The 22,085-nt window shown below is 40.7% G+C and overlaps 1 protein-coding gene, 1 non-coding gene and 1 pseudogene across 2 annotated transcripts in view; 1 reads left to right on the forward strand and 2 right to left on the reverse strand.

Moving 5' to 3' along the window:
* The window catches only part of CAPZA1 (capping actin protein of muscle Z-line subunit alpha 1), a 48,402-nt gene that overhangs the window by 26,193 nt on the left and 124 nt on the right, over window positions 1-22,085 (reverse strand). The window lies entirely within an intron of this gene.
* LOC141580320 (uncharacterized) lies at window positions 6-22,080 on the reverse strand (annotated as a pseudogene).
* On the forward strand, window positions 6,137-6,197 carry LOC120360568 (U7 small nuclear RNA). The gene has a single exon (XR_005577032.1). It is a non-coding gene; the product is annotated as a U7 small nuclear RNA (small nuclear RNA).

Raw genomic sequence — 22,085 nt, forward strand, 5'->3', positions numbered from 1 at the left:
TAAAGAGAAACAAAATTTACATTAAGATAATTACGAAGAGTAACATATAAAAGGAGAAACAATTAACAAATTACAAAATTTTCATCACATCCCTTGAAAAAAATGTCCTGTTTAAACCTTTACTGTTTAGGAGCCTTCAATTTTCTTTTCATAAAGCACCCCCAAAGCTGTTACTATCAGTATAGGTACATTCTGATTTGGGAATATATGTATTTTGATAATTCTGAATTTGTCTTTCAAAAATAGGATAACAGTTTTTGACCAAATATATTATATTCAAAAAAAGAGAAAGCTATGATCTTGATTCTGAACGTTTAAGCAAAACTAAATAAAATATTAGCAAATTACGGGGTATACCAGTACCAATCATCCCAATGCAAGGATGGTTCAATATAATAAGTTAATGTAACTTACAAATTAAAAAAGCAAAACCATGTGATCATCTCAATTCATGCTGAAAAAAAATAAAACTTAACACCTATTACAGTATCGTAAAAAAAAACTTTTAGTTTTTGGTAGATATAAAATAAACATCTTTAACTTAAAAAAGGGTTATCTACTAAATTCTATAGCAACCTTAATAATGAAGCACAAGCAATGTCACTAACTATATTAATCAATTTATTTATTTTGAGATAAGGTCTTAGCTGTTGTCTAGGCTGGAGTGCAGTGGTATGATCAAGGCTTACTGCAGCCTCAACCTCCTGGGCTCAAGCATCTTCTTGCCTCAGACTCCTGAGTAGCTGGGGCCACACGCACATGCCATCACACCTAATTCTGTAATTTTTATTTTTGTAGAAGCAGGTCTCACAATGCCCAAGCTGGTCTGAAACTCTAGGTTCAAGTGATCTGGCCTTGGCCTCTCAAAGTGTTGGTATTATAGGTGTCAGCCGCTGTTCCTGCCCTGACTCATCAACTTTTTTTTTTTTTTTTTTGGTCTAAAATAAATTCTTTTAATTGCACATTTGTGCCTTGGGTTAACTGTGGGGTGAGAAACCTCCTCCTCACTTGCAATCCCAGCTATCTGCATACAATCTAGTGCTGTGGTCTCGCTGTTGAAGAGGGGCAGAGGTAGATGCAGAGCTGGCTCCTGAGTGCACAACTTCAGGGCAGGGAGCTCAGTTCATGGCTGCACTTGCACTGCTTCAGGACCTCGCTGAAGCCCTCACACAGGGACAGGTCACTCTGAGTGGTGGAACAGTCTAGGAACTGCCTGATCTCCTAGGCCCAGGGCCCCATCTGCAGGGGCTGGGAGGCAGCATGGGTGGGGGCCTGCTGTGCGGCAGGCTGGGCCGGCTCTGAGCTCCCCCCCGCTGAAGGCTCCCGTCAGGGCGCTGCCCATGACATGTCCCACAGCCAACTCCAACTCCACCGCTACCCCTGCAGCTGTAGATGCCATCTGAGCCATGAGGCCCGGCTGGCCCGAAGGGGCAGGAGCCGGGGCTACTGTCGAGGGCGATGAGTGCGCGGGCGGGTGGGCAGAGGTCGTGGCGGGGCGGCTGACTGGCCGGGCGGCGGCGCTGCGGCTTCCCAGAGGCATGGTGACTGCGGTGGGACCCGGGAGATCTAGAGATGGCGGCGGCACGGTTCTGTCCCAGTCATCAACTTTAAAAGCAAGGCTAAGATGACTCCTATTGCCTCTGCTATTCAATACCATATTAGAGGTCGTAAAGAATGCTATGGAAAAACCTATTCTAGAGGTTATTAAACTTAACCTCTGCCCTTTGCCCCCTGTTGCCATTCTCCCTTTCTGGATATACTATTATAAATGGATGATAAAATGTTAGGTTCTAATCTGCTTATCTCATTGGTTTCCTCTATATTTTATCTTTTTTGTCATTTTATGCTTTGCTTGGAGAAAATTCTCAACTCCAATCCACTAATGTATTCTTCATCTGTGCCCATTTTCCTGATCACACAATTTTTTTTTAAGAGACAGGGTCTCGATATGTTGCCCAGGCTGGAGTACACTGATGTGATCACAGCTCACTGCAGCCTCCAACTCCCAGCGCCTCAGGAATCTGCCCACCTCAGCCTCCTGAGTAGCTGGACTTCAGGTTCTTGTCACCACGCCCAGTGTAACAATTATTTTGACTGTTCGATATTTAATTTCCAATATTTTTGGTAATTGCTTTTGTCCTTTTTTTTTTTTTTTTGCATTGGCAAGTACGTACAGCAAAGCATTCTTTTAGTGTGAATGTAATCATCTCTATTACTTAATTTTTTTAGTTGTTTATTCTTAGCGACAGTATCTCACTTCATCTTCCAGGCTAGAGTGCAGCAGTGTGATCATAGTTCATTATAATCTCAAACTCCTGGGCTCAAGTGATTCTCCTGCCCCAAGCTCTCAACTATAGGTGTGCCTTACCATGCCTGGCTAATTTTTAAAAAATTTTAATTTCCTGCAGAGAGAGGGTCTCACTTTGTTATCCAGGTTGGTCTTGATATCTTGGCCCCAAGTCATCCTCCCACCTCAGCTTCTTTTTTTTTTTTTTTTTTTTTGAGACAGAGTTTCGCTCTCGTTACCCAGGCTGGAGTGCAATGGCGCAATCTCGGCTCACCGCAACCTCTGCCTCCTGGGTTCAGGCAAGTCTCCTGCCTCAGCCTCCTGAGTAGCTTGGATTACAGGCATGTGCCACCATGCCCAGCTACTTTTTTGTATTTTTAGTAGAGATGGGGTTTCACCATGTTGACCAGGATGGTCTCGATCTCTCGACCTCGTGATCCACCCGCCTCGGCCTCCCAAAGTGCTGGGATTACAGGCTTGAGCCACCGCGCCCGGCCTATCCCATTTATAAATCAAAAAATAGGTTCAGGGAGTGTAAATGTCTTGCCTAAGATCACATGCTTATAATAAGTGGGTGGAGCTGGAATTATAACTTAGACATTCAACTATATCATGTAGTATTAAATGGAAGTAAAATTCTAGAAGATAACCTTTAGTGTGTCACGTGAATTTGGCTTGGTCCTTTTAGACTATTTTAACCAAGAATTGAGTCAAAGCTATGCTTATGAAAGATGTAGTTGTCACGAAGTTGGGAGCAATAGATAAAACGATAAATAATAAGTTTAAAAGTCAACATTTTATCCAACTTCAAAACTGAGTCAAAGCTAGGATGAAATTAATAGAGCAAAAGGGGAGACGGAAATGGCTAAGCAGTTAGTGATTGAAAAAACATTTTTGCTACAATACAGACGAGGGATGACATTTTTATTAATAGTGATTTAGTTAATCATTCTCAAGGGTGGGACAGGGAAAGAAAGGAGAAGGCAGGTATCTCCCATAAAGGGGAGGTATGCCAGCTCCCCTAACTTGAGAATCACTAATATGAAGGTTTTAGGTGAACAAAAACTAAATTGCTGCTGAAAAAAAAAAAAAAGCCTTTTAAAAAACTGTCCCTATGGCCGGGCGCGGTGGCTCAAGCCTGTAATCCCAGCACTTTGGGAGGTCGAGGCGGGTGGATCACAAGGTCAAAAGATCGAGACCATCCTGGTCAACATGGTGAAACCCCGTCTCTACTAAAAATACAAAAAATTAGCTGGGCATGGTGGCGCATGCCTGTAATCCCAGCTACTCAGGAGGCTGAGGCAGGAGAATTGCCTGAACCCAGGCGGCAGAGGTTGCGGTGAGCCGAGATCGCGCCATTGCACTCCAGCCTGGGTAACAAGAGCAAAAACTCCGTCTCAAAAAAAAAAAAAAAAAAAAAAAAAAAAAAAAAACTGTCCCTATTTCATAAAGTAACAGTTTCACTATACACTGTACATATCAGATAGTATCTACACTGAAGGGTGTAACTCCTTGAATATTTTAAAGGGAGAATATCAAGGCTTATACACAATCCCCTCTTTCATATATTTAAATATTACAATACTGTTACTAGTATAAAATTCACTATAATTTGTTTCTAACTCTAAAAAGGGGGGATTTAAAATATATAAATATAATCAACAAAAGGTAAGATTTCCTGTTAGGCATGGTGGCTCACGCCTGTAATCCCAGCACTTTGGGAGGCTGAGTTGGGCAGATCACCCGAGGTCAGGAGTTTGAGACCTGCCTAACATTGAGAAATCCTGTTTCTACTAAAAACACAAAAATTAGCCAGGTGTAGTGGTGCGTGCCTGTGATCCTAGCTACTTGAGTTGCTGAGGCGGAAGAATTGCTTGAACCCAGGAGGCAAAAGTTGCAGTGAGCTGAAGTCACGCAACTGTACTCCAGCCTGGGCAACAAGAGCAAGACTTCGTCTCAATAAATAAATAAATAAATAAAATAAAATAAATAAAAAGATGTCCTAAATTTCAGTTTCTTCCCATTCTTCTTATCCTGTTATCTCTAAAAAGGGGAATAATAATAAACCAATCCTTGCAAGATTCAAAATTTCACTTTCACATTACTAGTATCTGTACTGAAAGTTTAAAAAAGTCGTTTTACTGTCCCTAGAAATGGCTTAATTTTCTTAGATTTTCATATACCATATTTTAGCAAGAATCTTAAGAAAATATACTAAGGAATTTATAAAACTGTGGCTTATTAAATAATCTTTTAATAATAGACCCCATACATTTCATCAACACTGCACCTATTCATAACTAGCTTTTATTTTTTATTTTGAGACCGAGTCTTGCTCTGTCACCCAGGCTGAAGTGTGGTAGTATGATCTTGGCTCACTGCAACTTCTGCCTCCTGAGTTCAAGAAATTCTCCTGGCCTAGCCTCCTGAGTAGCTGGGATTACAGGCGTCTGTCATGTGCCTGGGTAATTTTTTTATTTTTAGTAGAGATGGGCAAAAAAAAAAAAAAAGAAAGAAAGAAAGAAAAGGGCCGGGCGCGGTGGCTCAAGCCTGTAATCCCAGCACTATGGGAGGCCGAGGCGGGTGGATCACAAGGTCAAGAGATCGAGACCATCCTGGTCAACATGGTGAAACCCCGTCTCTACTAAAAATACAAAAAATTAGCTGGGCATGGTGGCGTGTGCCTGTAATCCCAGCTACTCAGGAGGCTGGGGAAGGAGAATTGCCTGAACCCAGGAGGCGGAGGTTGCGGTGAGCCGAGATCGCGTCATTGCACTCCAGCCTGGGCAACAAGAGCGAAACTCCATCTCAAAAAAAAAAAAAAAAAAAAAGAGATGGGGTTTCACCATGTTGGCCAGGCTGGTCTCAAACTCCTGGCCTGCCTTGGCCTTCTAAACTGTTGGGATTACCGGCATGAGCCACCACATGGGCCCAGCCATTCAGTACTAACTGAAATTGGTACTAGTTTTTAAAATTATTTCCTTGGGCCAGGCACAGTGGCTCATGCCTGTAATCCTAGCACTTTGGGAGGCCAAGGTGGGTTAGGAGTTTGAGACCAGCCTGGCCAACATGGCAAAACCCTGTCTCTCCTAAAAATGCAAAAATTAGCTGGTTGTGGTAATCCCAGCCTCTCCATCTCAAAAGAAAAAAAAACATTTTTCCTTGACAATTGCATACAAAAGAACTTCAAGTTAAATATTTACCAAATGCAACTCTTTGTGACACTGGTGAATAATTCTAGACAGAAAAGGGAGAATTCTTTAGATAGATAACATCCACATTCCACTTAACAGTAAGGCCTGGTCAGTTTATACCACCCCAATTGTGTATACTTTAGGAGCCAAATCTCTGCCAGCATGTCTCCCTGGTGAAAATTGTGCCTTTCTCCCCATCTTTGCCTGTCTAAATCCTTCCCATCTTTTAAAGGTTGGGTTCTTCCAACCCAACCCAACCTTAAAAAGTGTTCAAAGTGTAGCTGAACACTTATCATATCATCTAAAATATAAATGCTATTGATAATTAGTTCTATAGATACTAGTCTGCCTCCAAAGACTCAAGTTTTTTTTGGGAGGGAAACTGCCTTGCTTTCCTTTTCTATACATTACAGGGTCTAGCAAATTAGACTACACATAGGAGGCAATGTGTAAATGTTTACAAAATCCCTTTTGAATGAAATGATGCAAAGGAAATGTTCTCAGCTTTAAGGATTATGAGGTACTATGGCAAAATGGAAAGATACAGGCTCTGGATTGGACAAACCCGGTTTTGAATTTCAGACACTTAAAAATCTCTTTGAACGATGTCCTCTCCCTGAAGTGGGACAGTATGTACTCCCTAAAAATTGTTGTGAAGTGTTAAAGCTCTTTTAGAATTTGTGTAGCAGGTTTTCTGGTTTTCAGCAGAAACCTTTTAAATTTTTAAAAATTGTTGTGAAAATTAAATAATAATATACAGTCAAGTCTTTGGCAGAACACTTATAATAGGAGAGGCTCAATAAATGTCAGCTACTATTAACTGGTCACAGCAAGATAACTGCTACTTTAAATTATAAACTGAGCAAACCCTTCAAATTACTATCAAATTACTACTTCAGAAAAAATAATTCTCTTTTTCTAGAAATCCTTTGGGTCCTAGCCACTTTATATTCTCTATCCTTATCATCATAATAACCCCCATCAATAACTACAAAGGGCAGCAACTTCTTACTGACCAAAAAAGCTTTATGAAATGTCTGTTCCAATTTCTCCTTAAAGTAGTAACACATATTTCAAAGTTTTTTCAAGTTTCCTAAACAGGGTATGCTTTAAGAAAGCACAATAGTAGTAAACTGTGCCTCTGTAAATATTTACTTATTTTTACTCTAAACCATTTCAAAAGTATTCAAGAATAAATAGTTGCATTTATTTTCCTAAAAGATGTTATATATACACAGGACGTTGTTCTTATCCTGGTAAGAAAGTAAGTTCTCTTCGCATAAAATTCAATGCTATTTTCTAAGGGAATTTTTCCCATTTGAAGATATTTTGGCTGTTGCATCAAACTAAAATACTTCTGTATGGCAAGGAGAAAATTAACAGAATGAGAAGACAACCCACTGACTGGGAGGAAATATTTGCAAACCATACATCTGATAAAGGGCTAATACCGAAAATATATAAGGAACTCAAACCAACTCAATAGCAAAAAAACAAATAACCCAATTTTAAAATGGGCAAAAGGTCTGAACACATTTATCAAAAGAGATACAAATGGGCAACAGATATATGAAAAAATCCTCAACATCTCTAATCAGGGAAATGCAAATTAAAACCACAGTGAGATATCAACTCATGCCTGTTAGAAGGGCTGTTACCAAAAAGACAAATGATAAACAAGTCTTGGGCCAGGATGAGGAGAAAAAGGAACACTTTTATTTTGTTGGTGGGAATGTAAATTAGTACAGCCATTTTGGAAAATATTAATAGCATGGAAGTTCCACAAAATACTAAAATTACCATATGACTCAGAAATTTACTTCTGGATAGATAGCCAAAGGAACTGAAATTGGTACGTCAGAGAGATATCTGCATTCCCATGTTCATTTCAGCAGTATTCACAATAACCTAGATATGAAAGTATCAACCAATTCAACAGATGAATGGATAAAGAAAATGTGTTAATATACAAACAATGGAATACTCATTAAAAAGAAGGAAATTCTGTCTTTTGCAACAGCAAGGTTGGACCTGAAAGATATTATGCTAAGTGAAATAAGCCTGACACAGAAAGATGAATACTGTATCACCTCACTTAAGATACGTGAAATCTAAAACCAATCTCAGAGAAACAGAATAGAATGGTGGTTATCAGAGGCTGGGGGTTCAGGGAAGGGATGGGGAAAGGAAAAACATCAAAGAGAGCAATCGGAAGGTACAAAGTTACAGTTAGATTGGAAGAATAAGTTCTAGTGCTCTACAGCACTGTGTGGTGATCACAGTTAATAATGTATTGTATACAGTACTGGTTTCACTAAATAAAAGTTACTGTTCTCTATGTTTTTAAAAATTCCAAATAAGCTAAATATTATTTTCCCAGTTTAGAACTGGAGACACCTATGTGTCTTAGAAATAAAATATGCACTTAGAAATAAAATTGTAGATGTAATGGTTTATTTTGATTTATCAACAGCAAGAGTAAGACTTGAAAAGCATAAAGATATGTCTTAAAAGGATCAACGTTATAAAAAAATAGATGGTGGTACTTCCAAATAATTTGCTTTACATTCACTCTTTCAAAAGCCATTTTAATAGTCTTTAGAAATTGTTTTCTCTATTAGTAGCCAATTATGAGTTTTATTAGACACAAGTAGGTAGGGAAGCCAGGCAAGTTAGTTGTTTTTTTTTTTTTGAGACGGAGTTTCGCTCTTGTTGCCCAGGCTGGAGTGCAATGGCGCGATCTCGGCTCACCGCAACCTCCGCCTCCTGGGTTCAGGCAATTCTCCTGCCTCAGCCTCCTGAGTAGCTGGGATTACAGGCACACACCACCATGCCCAGCTAATTTTTTTGTATTTTTAGCAGAGACGAGGTTTCACCATGTTGACCAGGATGGTCTCGATCTCTTGACCTCGTGATCCACCCGCCTCGGCCTCCCAAAGTGCTGGGATTACAGGCTTGAGCCACCGCGCCCGGCCGCAAGTTAGTTTTAAGTAGAACAATTTCACTTTAAAACATTCTACAAACTTAAGGGAATAACTGCTTTTTTGGTTATGTCTTAAAACACTTGACTATTTACTAAAGCAATTATGTACATCACAGACACACATGGAGTGGCATACTTCAGGCTTCTCTCTAAGGCCTCTTTTGAACTAGGATTTGACACCCCGCCCCACCTCCCTTACCCACATCCCTGTGTATCTGGCCTGCCTAGCCAGATTCTTTAGCAAGAATCTGCCCACCTTTGATATCTGATCAAGTTCTTCAACCCTACCTTTGACATGTAAGTCTTTGACCTGCCTTCAGCAAGAATCCCCCTACCCTCATGTCTCTTCTTAATAATTTTCTCCCCCACTCTGCTTACTGGCTATATGTAAATAGCCAGCTGTTTTTACTGTATTAGGAGTTGAGCCTGATTTTTTTTGCCTTATTGTAATAGTTTTTCTTTTTTTTAGATTAAGTCTTGCTCTGTCACCCAGGATGGAGTGCAGTGGTGTGATCTCAGCTCACTGCAACCTGCACCTCCTGGGTCCAAGCAATTCTCCCGCCTCAGCGTCCAAAGTAGCTGGGATTATTACAGGCATCCACCACCATGCCCTGCTCATTTTTGTATTTTTTAGTCGAGATGGGGTTTCACCATGTTGGCCAGACTGGTCTTGAGTTCCTGACCCCAGGTGATCCGTCTGCCTTGGCTTTCCGAAGTGCTGGGATTACAGACATAACATACCCAGCCGTAACAGTCTTCTTTACTGTTTTAATAAGCATTAGAATTATTTTTACTTGAACTAGGAGTCATTGTATTTCATACCACTTAGTATGGTAGTTTAAAAATTTTTTAAATGACATACTTGGCGTTTAAAATGTTTAAAAATGACATACTTGGTGGGGGGCGGGGGTTAAAAAAAAGAAAAAAAATGACATACTTAAGCAGAAAACTTACAACATACAAGAATGTCAGATAGCAGCTCCTATTTTCTAGTTATCCCTTTCAACCACTCCCTTTTAATTTACAACTTCTCTATATCTCATGTTAGAAATCATTCCTTAAGTTCTCATTCTGGTCTCTCCTAATATAAGGTATCCAGAATGTTGGTAAAAGATAGACAAGCATTCATCTTCTGTGTTTATTTAGAAGTTCAAAGTGATAAGCCACAGTCATCAACTATTAAACAAACTAAAAATTTTAAAAGTATTGGCTCAATCTCAGCGAAGATTAAAAAGTTAAGTCTTATCCTAAATGCAAAATAGCACTGATATACATACATATGAAGGAAAGGACCCTATTTAGTTTAATTTGCAGATCTGCCTACATGTCTAGATCAAGAACTACAGAAATATAAAAATCTGAGGTAAAACGCCCAGACTAGGAAAAGAAGATTAAAATGCATGAAAATATCCCATTAGCAACTTGTTTAGGAGCTTCGACGTGCTTAAAAAAATGCCCACAAGGTTAAAAAAATTAGGGAAAAGCCTCTTTGAATCTATTCTGGTCTGAGAGTTGCCTGAAAATAAAATAAATTAGGGAAAAATGACCAAGAACTTTGAGATTCACATATTAGCCAGCAATGATGCAGATGTCAAGTTTGAAACGGTAAAATTCCTCAGTGAGAACAGATGATAGATGGCAAAAGCAGGAGTGGGAAACAAGAACGATTCCGTCTTTAAGATCTGGTAGGTATCTGGCATGTTACGACGTTCTAACTTAGAGTATCTTTTTACCAATTTTTTTTCCTCAAAATCACTGAGAGTCAGATATGGTTTCACATGCCAGCTTTACCGCTCAATTGCTTGGGTATTAGTTTCTCCATTTGTGATTATAAAATCTACTCATATCTAAGAGTGCTTTAAGAACCCAATGAGGTACCATGAGACGGACTCCCATATACCAGATACTTAATTTTTTTTCCCTAAGCAAATGCCTAAATGTCACTAGATTCTGAGTTATGTTATCTTTTAAAAAAGTTCAGCTCTTAGGCCGGGCGCGGTGGCTCAAGCCTGTAATCCCAGCACTTTGGGAGGCCGAGGCGGGTGGATCACGAGGTCGAGAGATCGAGACCATCCTGGTCAACATGGTGAAACCCCGTCTCTACTAAAAATACAAAAAATTAGCTGGGCATGGTGGCGCGTGCCTGTAATCCCAGTTACTCAGGAGGCTGAGGCAGGAGAATGGCCTGAACCCAGGAGGCGGAGGTTGCGGTGAGCCGAGATCGCACCATTGCACTCCAGCCTGGGTAACGAGAGCAAAAACTCCAACTCAAAAAAAAAAAAAAAAAAAAAGATAGGAAAAAGTTCAGCTCTTTGTGTTTAACAATTTGTTCATTTAAACCACAAAACAATTCATTTAGTCTCAGGCATTGAGGTGAATACTAAAGATAAAGACAAAGAGTAGAATTGTCAAAAAAGTAAGCCAACAGATTATCTTTTGCCTTAAATCAGTGGTTCTGGACCTTGTCTACACATTAGAATAGTCTGGGAAGATTTAAATATACTAATATATGGGTTCCACCTGCAGAAATTCTGATGTAATAGATCTGGGGCAGGGCTTGGGCATCAGTTTAAAAGCTTCCTGAGCCGGGCGCGGTGGCTCACGCCTGTAATCCCACCACTTTGGGAGGCCGAGGCAGGTGGATCACAAGGTCAAGATATCGAAACCATCCTGGTCAACATGGTGAAATCCCATCTCTACTAAAAATACAAAAAATTAACTGGGCATGGTGGCGCGTGCCTGTAATCCCAGCTACTCAGGAGGCTGAAGCAGGAGAATTGCCTGAACCCAGGAGGCGGAGGTTGCGGTGAGCCGAGGTTGCGGTGAGCCGAGATCGCGCCACTGCACTCCAGCCTGGCTGCCAAAGTTGAGAGTCACTATCTTCAGCTAATATAAAGTGCAAATCATGCTGGTGGATACAAACAACATAGAGGAATATAACATATAGTAAGAACCTTAGCTTTCCAATCTTTGTATACTTTACCACTGTTAACAAAACAATTTGTACAAATAATAGCCCTCAGTAAAGATGTGCCAACATTTAAAACTAACTATAATTCAGGTTGGACATGGTAGGCTCATGCTTATAATCCCAGCACTTTGGGAGGCCAAGGCAGGCAGATTGCTTGAGCCCAGCCTGGGCATACAGTGATACCTCATCTCAAAATATAAAAAATAAAATAATCAGCCGGGGCTGGGTGTAGTGGCTCATGCCTGTAATCCCAGGAGTTTGAGACCAGTCTGGGCAATATAGTGACACTGCCTCTATAAAAAAATTTTTTTTTTTTTTTTTAAGATAGAGTTTCACCATGTTGGCCAGGCTGGTCTCGAACTCCTGACCTCTAGTGATCCACCCACCTTGGCATCCCAAAGTGCTGGGATTATAGGCGTGAGCCACCACACCTGGCCAAAAAAAAATTGTTTTAATTAGCTGCATGCCTTTAGTCCCAGCTGCTCAGTAGGTAGGCTGAGGTGGGAGGATGGCTTAAGCCCAGGAGACAGAGGTTGCAGTGAGCCAAGATCCCACCACTGAACTCCAGCGTGGGTGTCAGAGTGAGATCTTGTCTCAAAAATAAAATTAAAAACTACTATAATTCAAATCAGCAAAATTGCCAAAGTAGAAGTACAGATTACACAAGGCTCAGAACTTAAGAGCAAGGAGATGGATATTGAGCTGGGTTGGTGAAAGACAACTACAAAGAAAAGGAGAAGCTGGGCTCTGCCAAGTGCTTTAGATGGGGTGGAAGGGAGGGCACAATGAGTGAGGGAATAAGAACAAAAAAGGTAGTGGGAAAACACCCTTTCGTTTGGTAAAACAGAGGAAATAATAAAAGAGAAGGATGAAGTAAGTCAGATAGCAGTAATGATGCTAATATCAAATCTGGTTTTATTCTGTACATCATAGGCAATGGTCACTTGCTGAAGCCTTCTGAGGACAAAGCTCCATTAATACAAATCTAGGCCGGGCGAGGTGGCTCAAGCCTGTAATCCCAGCACTTTGGGAGATGGAGGCAGGCGAATTAGAAGGTCAGGAGTTCAAGACCAGCCTGGCCAACATAGTGAAACCCCATCTCTACTAAAAATACAAAAATTAGCCGGGCATGGTGGCACATGCCTGTAGTCCCAGCTACTCAAGAGGCTGAGGCAAGAGAATCGCTTGAACCCAGGAGGCGGAGGTTGCAGTGAGCCAAGACTGCATCATTGAACTCTAGCTTGGGCAACAGAGACTTTGTCAAAATGAATGAATGAATAAATAAATAAAATCTATCAGTAATACAGAAGTACTGGAGTCTTCAATACGGCCTCACAAAATTTGGAAATCAGACTGTCCTATGAGAGTTGACAACGAAATCAAGAAAGATGCTATCAAAGCAAGATTCATTCACTCAACAAATATCAGAAGACCCACTACGTTTTAGGCAATGGTGACTCACTAGCATACTGTCTTCATGGAGTTTACATTGCAGTAGGTAAAGAAAACAGAGAAGATTAAGTCAGTAAAATACTAGCTAGCAAGTGATAAATGCTAAGTAGAAAAAAGGCAAAGAAAGGGACATGAAACGTTCGAATTTGCAATTGGACAGAATAACCAGAGAAGGCTTCATTAAGGAGGTGACTTCTGGTTAAGTATCTGAATTGAGGAATACAGAAGGAAGAGAACTCCAGAAAAAGAACAAATGCAAAGATTCTTCAGTGAGAATATGTGATTGGAACAGAGAAGACTAGGAGAAGAACAAGTAGGAGATAAAGTAAGAGATCTTCTCCTTGCAGCTTTTGAGTGGGAGGGAAAAAAAAAAAGTAAGAGATAAGTGGCAAAGAGGTAACATCCCAGAACATAGGGACTTGTCAGAAGAAGATGAGAAGCCATGAGAGGGCTTTGAGCAGAAAAGTCACATGTTCTGACCTACATTTTAACCAGATCACTCTGGATGCTTCACTGAGGATAGACTGTTGGGAAGAAGCAACAGCAGAAGCAGGGAAATCAGAAAAAATAGTATGGTAATAATCTAGAGGTCATAGTGGTTTCTTCCAGAGTGGTTGGAATAAGGGTGTGGTAAGAAATAGTCAAATTCTGGGTTTAAAGACAAATCCTACAGGATTTGCCAGTGGACTATATGTGGATTGTGAGAGAAATAGTGAGAGAAATAGGAGTCAAAGATAATGCTAATGTTTTTGACCTGAGCAACTAAAGAACGGAAGTGTCATTAACTAAGGAGGACAGACTGAAGAAGCTGTAGCATGCCAATTTTTGACACATAACCAGCCCTCCAAAGCTCTCCTGCTAGTAACGTGACAACAAATGAACCTATTTATCTAGAGAAAAAAATGTCCACTGCTGTTATACAAAGACCTGACTTGGTTTTGGTGTTGGGTATATATGCCTATTATGAAAGAAAATGCCATCAATATTTTAGACTATCTAGTTAACTTCCTTTCTTCTCATTCCATGCTCTATTAAAACATTCTAACTTGATTTCCCATGTTCCTGACCTATCTGAAAAAAAGAATCTATTCCTTCTATATGTATTGTTATTCCACTTTTATACATTAGTTTCATAAGCCTAGCTAAAATGAGTTTATCCCCAAGAGACCTGTCTTTAGTATCCTGATCAATCAGGCTTCTGAGCTAAAGCAAAGGACTAAGATTTGAACCACAGCAAGTTCACTAAGATAATGGTTCACAAGTATCCCAATAATTATTGAGAGGCTTATTATAATTATCTTCTGATCACTGGTTCCAAAAAATTCTGATTCAGTACACATAGGATAGAACTCAGAAATCTGCTTTTGAAAAAGATTCTACTGTAGGCAAGGATGTTCTAAGATACTGTCATACTGTAAAGTTTCTCCCTGACCTTTTCACGGGGACTTTAATGATCTTTAAATTTCTAGAGCCATGTTTTTCAACGTGTGTTTAATAACACAGCATAAATACTAGAATTCTGCATGGCATACTTAAGCTCAAAAGGGCACTAAGCAACTTCCTTTTGTTTTTGAGACAGAGTCTAACATTGTCACCCAGGCCAGGCTGGAGTTCAATGGGGTGATCTCGGCTCACTGCAACTTCCTACTATCAGATTCAAGTGATACACCCAAGTAGCTGGGACTACAGGTGTGTGCCACTATGCCTGGCTAATTTTTGTATTTTTTGCAGAAGTGGGGTTTCACTACGTTGTTCAGGCTGTCTTGAACTCCCAGGCTCAAGCAATCTGCCTGCCTTGGCTTCCCAAAGTGCTGGGATTACAGCCATGAACCACGGCACTGGGCCATTCAGCAACAATTATAATGCAGTCAGGACCAAAGAACACCAATGTTTCAGTGTCTATAAAAGCATCCAGGTTACTACATCATTAACTAGGTTGCTGTTTAGGACTACGTCATTATTTCATCAACACTGCTTACTATCTTACTGTATACTCAAAGGAATCAAAATGGATAGGAGCATAGGCTCTGACAGCAGACAACAGCATTGTATCCACTCTGCCATTTACTAGTTCTGGACACTTGGTCATATATTTTAACCTGAAATGTGCCTGTGCCTTAGTTAACTCTACTGTAAAATGGGTATAAGTATCTGTCCTATTAAGGATGTTGTGAGATAAATGCATGGTTAATAAATAAAGTAGCTAGCACAAAATAAGCACTTAAATGTCATCCAAATATAAAACAAAGAATCCACAAGGCAAAGTTCTCTCACCATCTTCCTTTGGTGCAGTCTGGCATTACGCTGTTTTCTTGTTTATACGGTATGTTATACCATGACCTATACTCAACAGAACATTCCATCAGTGTTCCATTTCACCAACACTGCCTTAAAAATCTGTATGTGCAGTTGTAGCAAAGATAAATTTTACACACTGCTCAAAATTTCATAATACATTGTAACTGTGAAGAATTTATAATAAACCAGGAAGGATGCAGAGAAAAAGAAGAGGCTTGAGGCAGAGATAATTAAAAATGCTGTTAAAAATAATTGAAGCAAGGCAGGGTGCAGTGGCTCATGCCTGTAATCCCAGCACTTTGGGAGGCAGAGGCAGGTGGATCACTTGAGGTCAGAAGTTCAAGACCAGACTGGTGAACATGGAGAAACCCTGTCTCTACTAAAAATTCAAAAAAATTAGCAGGGCCTTGTGGTGGTTGCCTATAATCCCAGCTTGAACCCAGGAGTTGGAGATTGCAATGAGTCAAGATGGTACCACTGCACTCCAGCCTGGGTGACAGAATGAAATTCCGTCTCAAAAAAACAAAAACAAAAAACAAGAATTCAAACATTAAAAAAAGGTCATGAATGAAAATAATGGTAGAAGGAATGTGGACAGGTTAGAGGTATTATTAAGTGAAAAGTGTATTTGTTTGTATATGCATAGAATTAGAAAAGATACTGGCAATCAGAAAGGAATTGGTAATATTAGCTGCTTGTCAGGGAAACTGGGTGGATAGAAAACGGGCAGGAGGCCTTTTCAACCATTTTAACTTAATTTTTGGGGGGAGACGGGTAGAGACTGGGATCTTGCTGTGTTGCCCAGGCTAGTCTCAAACTTCTGGGCACAAGTGATTGTCCCGCCTCAGTCTCCCAAAATACCGGATTACAGGCTGGCAGCCACCTTGGCTAGGGTTGGGCTCTCATCTGTCAAGAAGGTTCAGGTTCAATTCTACCCCTTTGAGAAGTGGAGTTGATAAGGACCTTCCTCTAGGTATAATGAGAAGGTCCACTCCACCAATCTCAACTGCTCAGCTATTGTGGACATGAGGTGCACATGCAGCACAATGACTCGGAGCCCTGTGTGGAAATGCTGTTCAGTGATACTGTGCGGATATCACCTCATTAAGTGCTGCACCCATCTTACCACTCTGGAATTGCTCACTGCCTTTGCCTCCCACATTGAGGCCAGAGATGGGGCAAGGAGCAAGAGTGTGCTAGTACTGAGCAATGACAGTGCCAAAAAGACCAACAAGCTGATTGTAGCCTGGACCAGAACACTTATCTAAAAAGAGCTTGATTTAATTATTCAAATCACTATATGGAGGGCCACAGTGTATGGCCTTCCAAATGCTTAGCAAGACCAAGATATCATAATTAGGAAGCTAACTTATGGGAGTGGGAGGCTGAAAGCCCTGTGACCACAATGTTTCTGGGTCAAGGCAAGATTGGGGAGGTGTCTGGGTGAAACTGAATTTATTTCACTTTCTTTTTTTTTTCTTTTTTTTTTTTCGAGATGGAGTTTCGCTCTTGTTACCCAGGCTGGAGTGCAATGGCGCCATCTCGGCTCACCGCAACCTCCGCCTCCTGGGTTCAGGCAATTCTCCTGCCTCAGCCTCCTGAGTAGGTGGGATTACAGGCACGTGCCACCATGCCCAGCTAATTTTTTGTATTTTTAGTAGAGACGGGGTTTCACTATGTTGACCGGGATGGTCTCGATCTCTTGACCTCGTGATCCACCCGCCTCGGCCTCCCAAAGTGCTGGGATTACAGGCTTGAGCCACCGCACCCAGCCTATTTCACTTTCTTATGTCAATCACTGCTTACCCCTTTCAATATGTCGTCTCCCACTGCTCACTCGAGGTACCTCTTACCCTTATTTACCAAATCCAGTTGGAAAGAATACTGTCAGTGAGTGCTGTTTTCTCCATCCTCATCTTTCTATCTCAGTAGCATCTGGTACTCTTTTAATTCATGCCTAGGAAACTTTTTCCCTCTTGGGTCCCTTTCCTTTAAAACACACACTTATGGCTGGGCGCGGTGGCTCAAGCCTGTAATCCTAGCACTTTGGGAGGCTGAGGCGGGTGGATCACGAGGTCAAGAGATCGAGACCATCCTGGTCCACATGGTGAAACCCCGTCTCTACTAAAATACAAAACATTAGCTGGGCATGGTGGCGCACGCCTGTAATCCCAGCTACTCAGGAGACTGAGGCAGGAGAATTGCCTGAACCCAGGAGGAGGGTGCGGTGAGCCGAGATCGTGCCATTGCACTCTAGCCTGGGTAACAAGAGCAAAACTCCGTCTCAAAAAAAAAAAACAAAACAAAAACAAAAACACACACACTTATTTTAATCTGATCACTTAAAGGAGAGTACTTCCAGCAGGTGAAGGAAATACTTTCATTACGGGCTTTGCAAGGTTCCAAGTATATATACATCATCATTTTGGTAAGCATAAGGCTTTGCAGTTTATGACAACTATTAGGAAGATGCTCCCAGTGGGGTCAAATATTCTCAACAGTGGCATGGCAGAGCACCAATGACGGTAGCAGATGCTTAGATAGAAGGAATGCACAGAGACACCCAAACTGTGGACATACTCTTGGAACACAAGAACCCAAAGACTAACAGAAATAATTGTGAGGGACGGGGTGTTTTATAGGAGATGGAGTGTGAACTGGGGCGATATGAGAATTAATGAAGTTGTGTTTTCTTTCATACCATTAGGCTGTGCCTACACTGTGTGCTTGGCACTATGCCAGGCATTAGATTTAAAAAACATGTTTCAGTTACCAAGGAACTCACAGTCTTGTTATCACGACAAATATAGGAAAGCAGACAATAACTAGAACCTCCTGGAACATTTTAGTGTTTCAATTTTTAAAATAGAGATTTTTCGCCGGGCGCGGTGGTTCACGCCTGTAATCCCAGCACTTTGGGAGGCCGAGGCGGCTGGATCACGAGGTCAAGAGATCGAGACCATCCTGGTCAACATGGTGAAACCCCATCTCTACTAAAAATACAAAAAAGTAGCTGGGCATGGTGGTGTGTGCCTGTAATCCCAGCTACTCAGGAGGCTGAGGCAGGAGAATTGCCTGAACCCAGTGGGCAGAGGTTGCGGTGAGGCGAGATCGCGCCATTGTGCTCCAGCCTGGGTAACAAGAGCGAAACTCCGTCTCAAAAAAAAAAAAAACAAAAAAAAAAAAAACAGATTTTTTCATTAGAGTTTGAAAAAGTTAATTAAGAAGTTTTCTTCGGCTGGTTTGATCTGATTACCCAGCTACCTCCCTATTTTAGATGGAAATTGAGGCTCACCCATAGAGGTTAAGTAATATTTCCAAAATCAGTCACAGGTGACTAGAAGCATGAAAGGAAAAGGCCAAATCTAACACTCAAAATTACTCTTTGTCATTACATCATAATAGCTCATTTATAAGCCACTAAATGAATGCCTCTACTCTGGTTTTTCATGCATAGCTGTATGGAAAAGAACAGTGCAGTGAAAAAAGCATGGCTACATAATCAGAGCAACCTGGTATCTTTCTGACAAATTTACACTACTTTGTTTAGCATTAAGCCTGGTTGTAATAAAACAGCTAAGTGTTCTGGAAGAAATTATGATAAATCAATGCTACTAACAAAAGACTGGACATGTGAGTTTGCACCTGCTTATTAGGCTTTATCCCTGTCCCAGGATTTGTTAACAGATTATATCAGAATCTCTCAGCAAAGCTAACTGAAAAGTGAAGACGGAAGAATGACAGTAGTAATACTAATTGATGTCTTGTTAGAAAACAGCCATACCAAACAACCTTTAGGTCTTACTTTATCCTACAAATGTAACTAGTAAATTAAGGAGGTAATACAAAATCAAGGAAATCCAGTTTTAAAGTATAAATATTTTTCATGTGCTCTAACAGAGCCCTCACATTTCATCTATTCACAACATTTTCTACAGCTCTGCTAAATAATTTTGATAAACCTGTTTCTCAAAAATGCCTTAAAACTGCTACCACTGTCTAAATTGAAAGCATACAGTTTTTCTTAATACTGAAAACTTTGTCTTATTATTGAGAGCATTGTCTAAACTGAAAGCCTAACTTCTCAATTACCGTATTTTTGAAATTGCACACAAATATTATACTAGTTAGGCTGAAGGGAAAAAATATGCCAATCACACTTTTTACAGCCCTAAAATTCTCTTTGCTTTTGTTTTCCAAATGTTGAATCATGAAATAAAGGAAACAGACAATGAAAGACAATGAAAAGAACCCAAAGAAGGAGTTCCTCTCATATTTCAGGCTTCCTAATTATGGTATCTTGGTCTTGTTAAGCATGTAACTAAAAAGCTCAAGTTCACTTTCAGAAACTGTGAACTCAAACATAGAACTAAAACGTTTATTTCTAAAAGTTATTACACGTTCAACTTCCTGCTTTATTTAGACAGCTCATCATGACCATTTCAGGTAACAAAACCCAACTTCCTCTTTATAAAGTGATTTAAAAAAAAAACTTCAGCAGTTAGTTATGAGAATGGATGATTTTACAAAAATATTTATATGGAAATTAGAGTTCATTCCTTATCACGAAATTTTCTAAAAGTTTACTGCCTTTAAAAAATGTAATAAAGATAAAATGCCATATTGACATATATTTGGCAACAAAAGGAGTATGCTAGAAGAGGAAACTGGTCACAGACCTGCTATTATCAAACCAAGACTGGACCTGCACCGTAGCTCACGTCTGTAATCCCAGCACTTTGGGAGGCTGAGGCGGGAGGATCATGAGGGCAGGAGTTTGAGATCAGCCTGGCCAACACAGTGAAATCCCGTCTCTACTAAAAATACAAAAATTAGCTGGACATGGTGGCAGGCACCTGTAATCCCGGCTACTCTGGAGACTGCGACAGGAGAATCGTTTGAACCCAGGAGGCAGAGGTAGCAAGGAGCTGAGACCACACCACTGCACTCCAGCCCGGGTGACAGTATGAGACTCTGTCTCAAAACAAAAACAACCCAAAACTATTAATGTTATTAATTAAAACACTGTCAGTATCTAAAGGCATCTTAATTGGCACTTTAAAAAATATATTTTCCCAAGTTTAATTAAAGGCATTCTAACCTGGTATCAAAGACAAAAATTCAACAACACTGGTCAATGTGTACCACGTAGGCACAATAAACTGAAAAGTTTATTATTCAAATTATTTGTGAAATTTTGGCTGGGTGCGGTGGCTTAAGCCTGCAATCCCAGCACTTTAGGTGGGTGAGGCAGATGGATCGCTTGAGCTGAAGAGCTGGAGACCAGCCTGGGCAACAAGACAAAACCCAGTCTCTACAAGAAATACAAAAATTAAATGGGCATGGTGGCACAAGCCTGTAATTCCAGCTCCTCGGGAGGCTGAGGCAGGAGAATCGCTTGAACCTGGGAGGCGGATGTTGCAGCAAGCCAAGATTGTGCTACTGCACTCCAACCTGGGCGACAGAGCAACACTTTGTGTCAAACAAAACAAAAACAAAAAAAAACTGTGAAATTTTATTCTAACAGCATTTTTGCTTACTTTTATTTGAATCGTTAACTATTTCCTTTAGAACAATTTATTATAGATTAATTTCCAGCATAAGCTCATATATAAATGTCTTTGTTTTTCTCCTAAATCTTAAACATTTATGAAGATCAGTTTCCAAATAAGAGAAAATCTAATGCTGCTGTTGTTCGATGGCTTGTCAAGCATTTCAAAATGGCATGCTATATGTAGCTACATCAAGTTATTCTGTACAGAGGTCTTATGGATCTTAACAGTACCCTCCCCATTCCAATTTCTTATTAAAAAAGACCCAGGTAGATTTACAGAGTACTCAAGGGGGCACATTTTCTAACAGCCACAGTGGGAGACAAATGTCATAATTCTTGTGCAATAAGTTGTCTTGTGAAATCCACTCTAAGTTCTATGTGCCCTAAAATCATGTACTTACTGAAAAGCCTGACAAACGGTTATGAAACTGTGCAACTGTCAGAAGAAAAGTTAGTCCACCTAACTTAGAATGTGCTCTTGTATTTAAGACAATTTTCAAGAAATAAGTATACAAATTGCACACTGACAAATTCAACTAATCAAAGACTCCACAGCGGAGCATCAAAGAAGGCAGGATGCTTTGTCCAGACTTGAATGTGTTAACAGGAGGTTTATTACGTGTTAACAGAAATCCATCAGCTATTCTAGATTTGTTAACAAGAAACAAAATTTTCAAAAAATTATCGTTAAAAGGATGTGTCTATAGGGAAAGGCTGGTGTTCAAATTCCGAAGCAAAGGCCCTGAGGCTCACAGATTACAGCGAATCAGTCAGGCGACAGTATGTGAGAAAAAAGTAGTGGATGTGTAGTGAGGTGGACATTTGGGACCTCTCTCTGTCGAGGAGTCGTGACAGCAAAATCACTTCCTGAGGAAGGAGGAGCAAAAGGGAAGTTAAGAGGCCATCCTGATCAGGAAGTGACTCGCCCTAAACTAACCCCACTTATATCTACAAATGGGGGGATGGGATGAGCCCCAACTGCTAAAGGCGGTAAAACAACTGCTTTTTGGTATGTCGCAACATAACCTTCACCCACTCCCAAAATTACAGAAAAAAGTCCACAGTCACCATCCAGTAAAGGAAATGTCCGTTCCCCTTGCAGGGAGACCCCTGGGCTGTGCCGTAGGCCCGGGAGGAAAGGACAGTCGAGGAACGAGGAACTGGGGCCACCGTGAGGCAGAGGAAAGCCCGGTAAGAGGGAAGCGTCCCGACTGCGGAGAGCGTATGTCAGTATGAGCCAAGAAGTTTCTTTTTCCTGGAGACACTGCCAGGCTCCCAACGCAGCCCGGCCGGGCCCCTGTTCCCTGTCGGGGGAGGAGGTAAGAGAAAGAGGCGGACACCCCTTA

Source organism: Saimiri boliviensis, chromosome 11 (assembly GCF_048565385.1).
Source record: "Saimiri boliviensis isolate mSaiBol1 chromosome 11, mSaiBol1.pri, whole genome shotgun sequence".
NCBI classification, from domain to species: Eukaryota; Metazoa; Chordata; class Mammalia; order Primates; family Cebidae; genus Saimiri; species Saimiri boliviensis.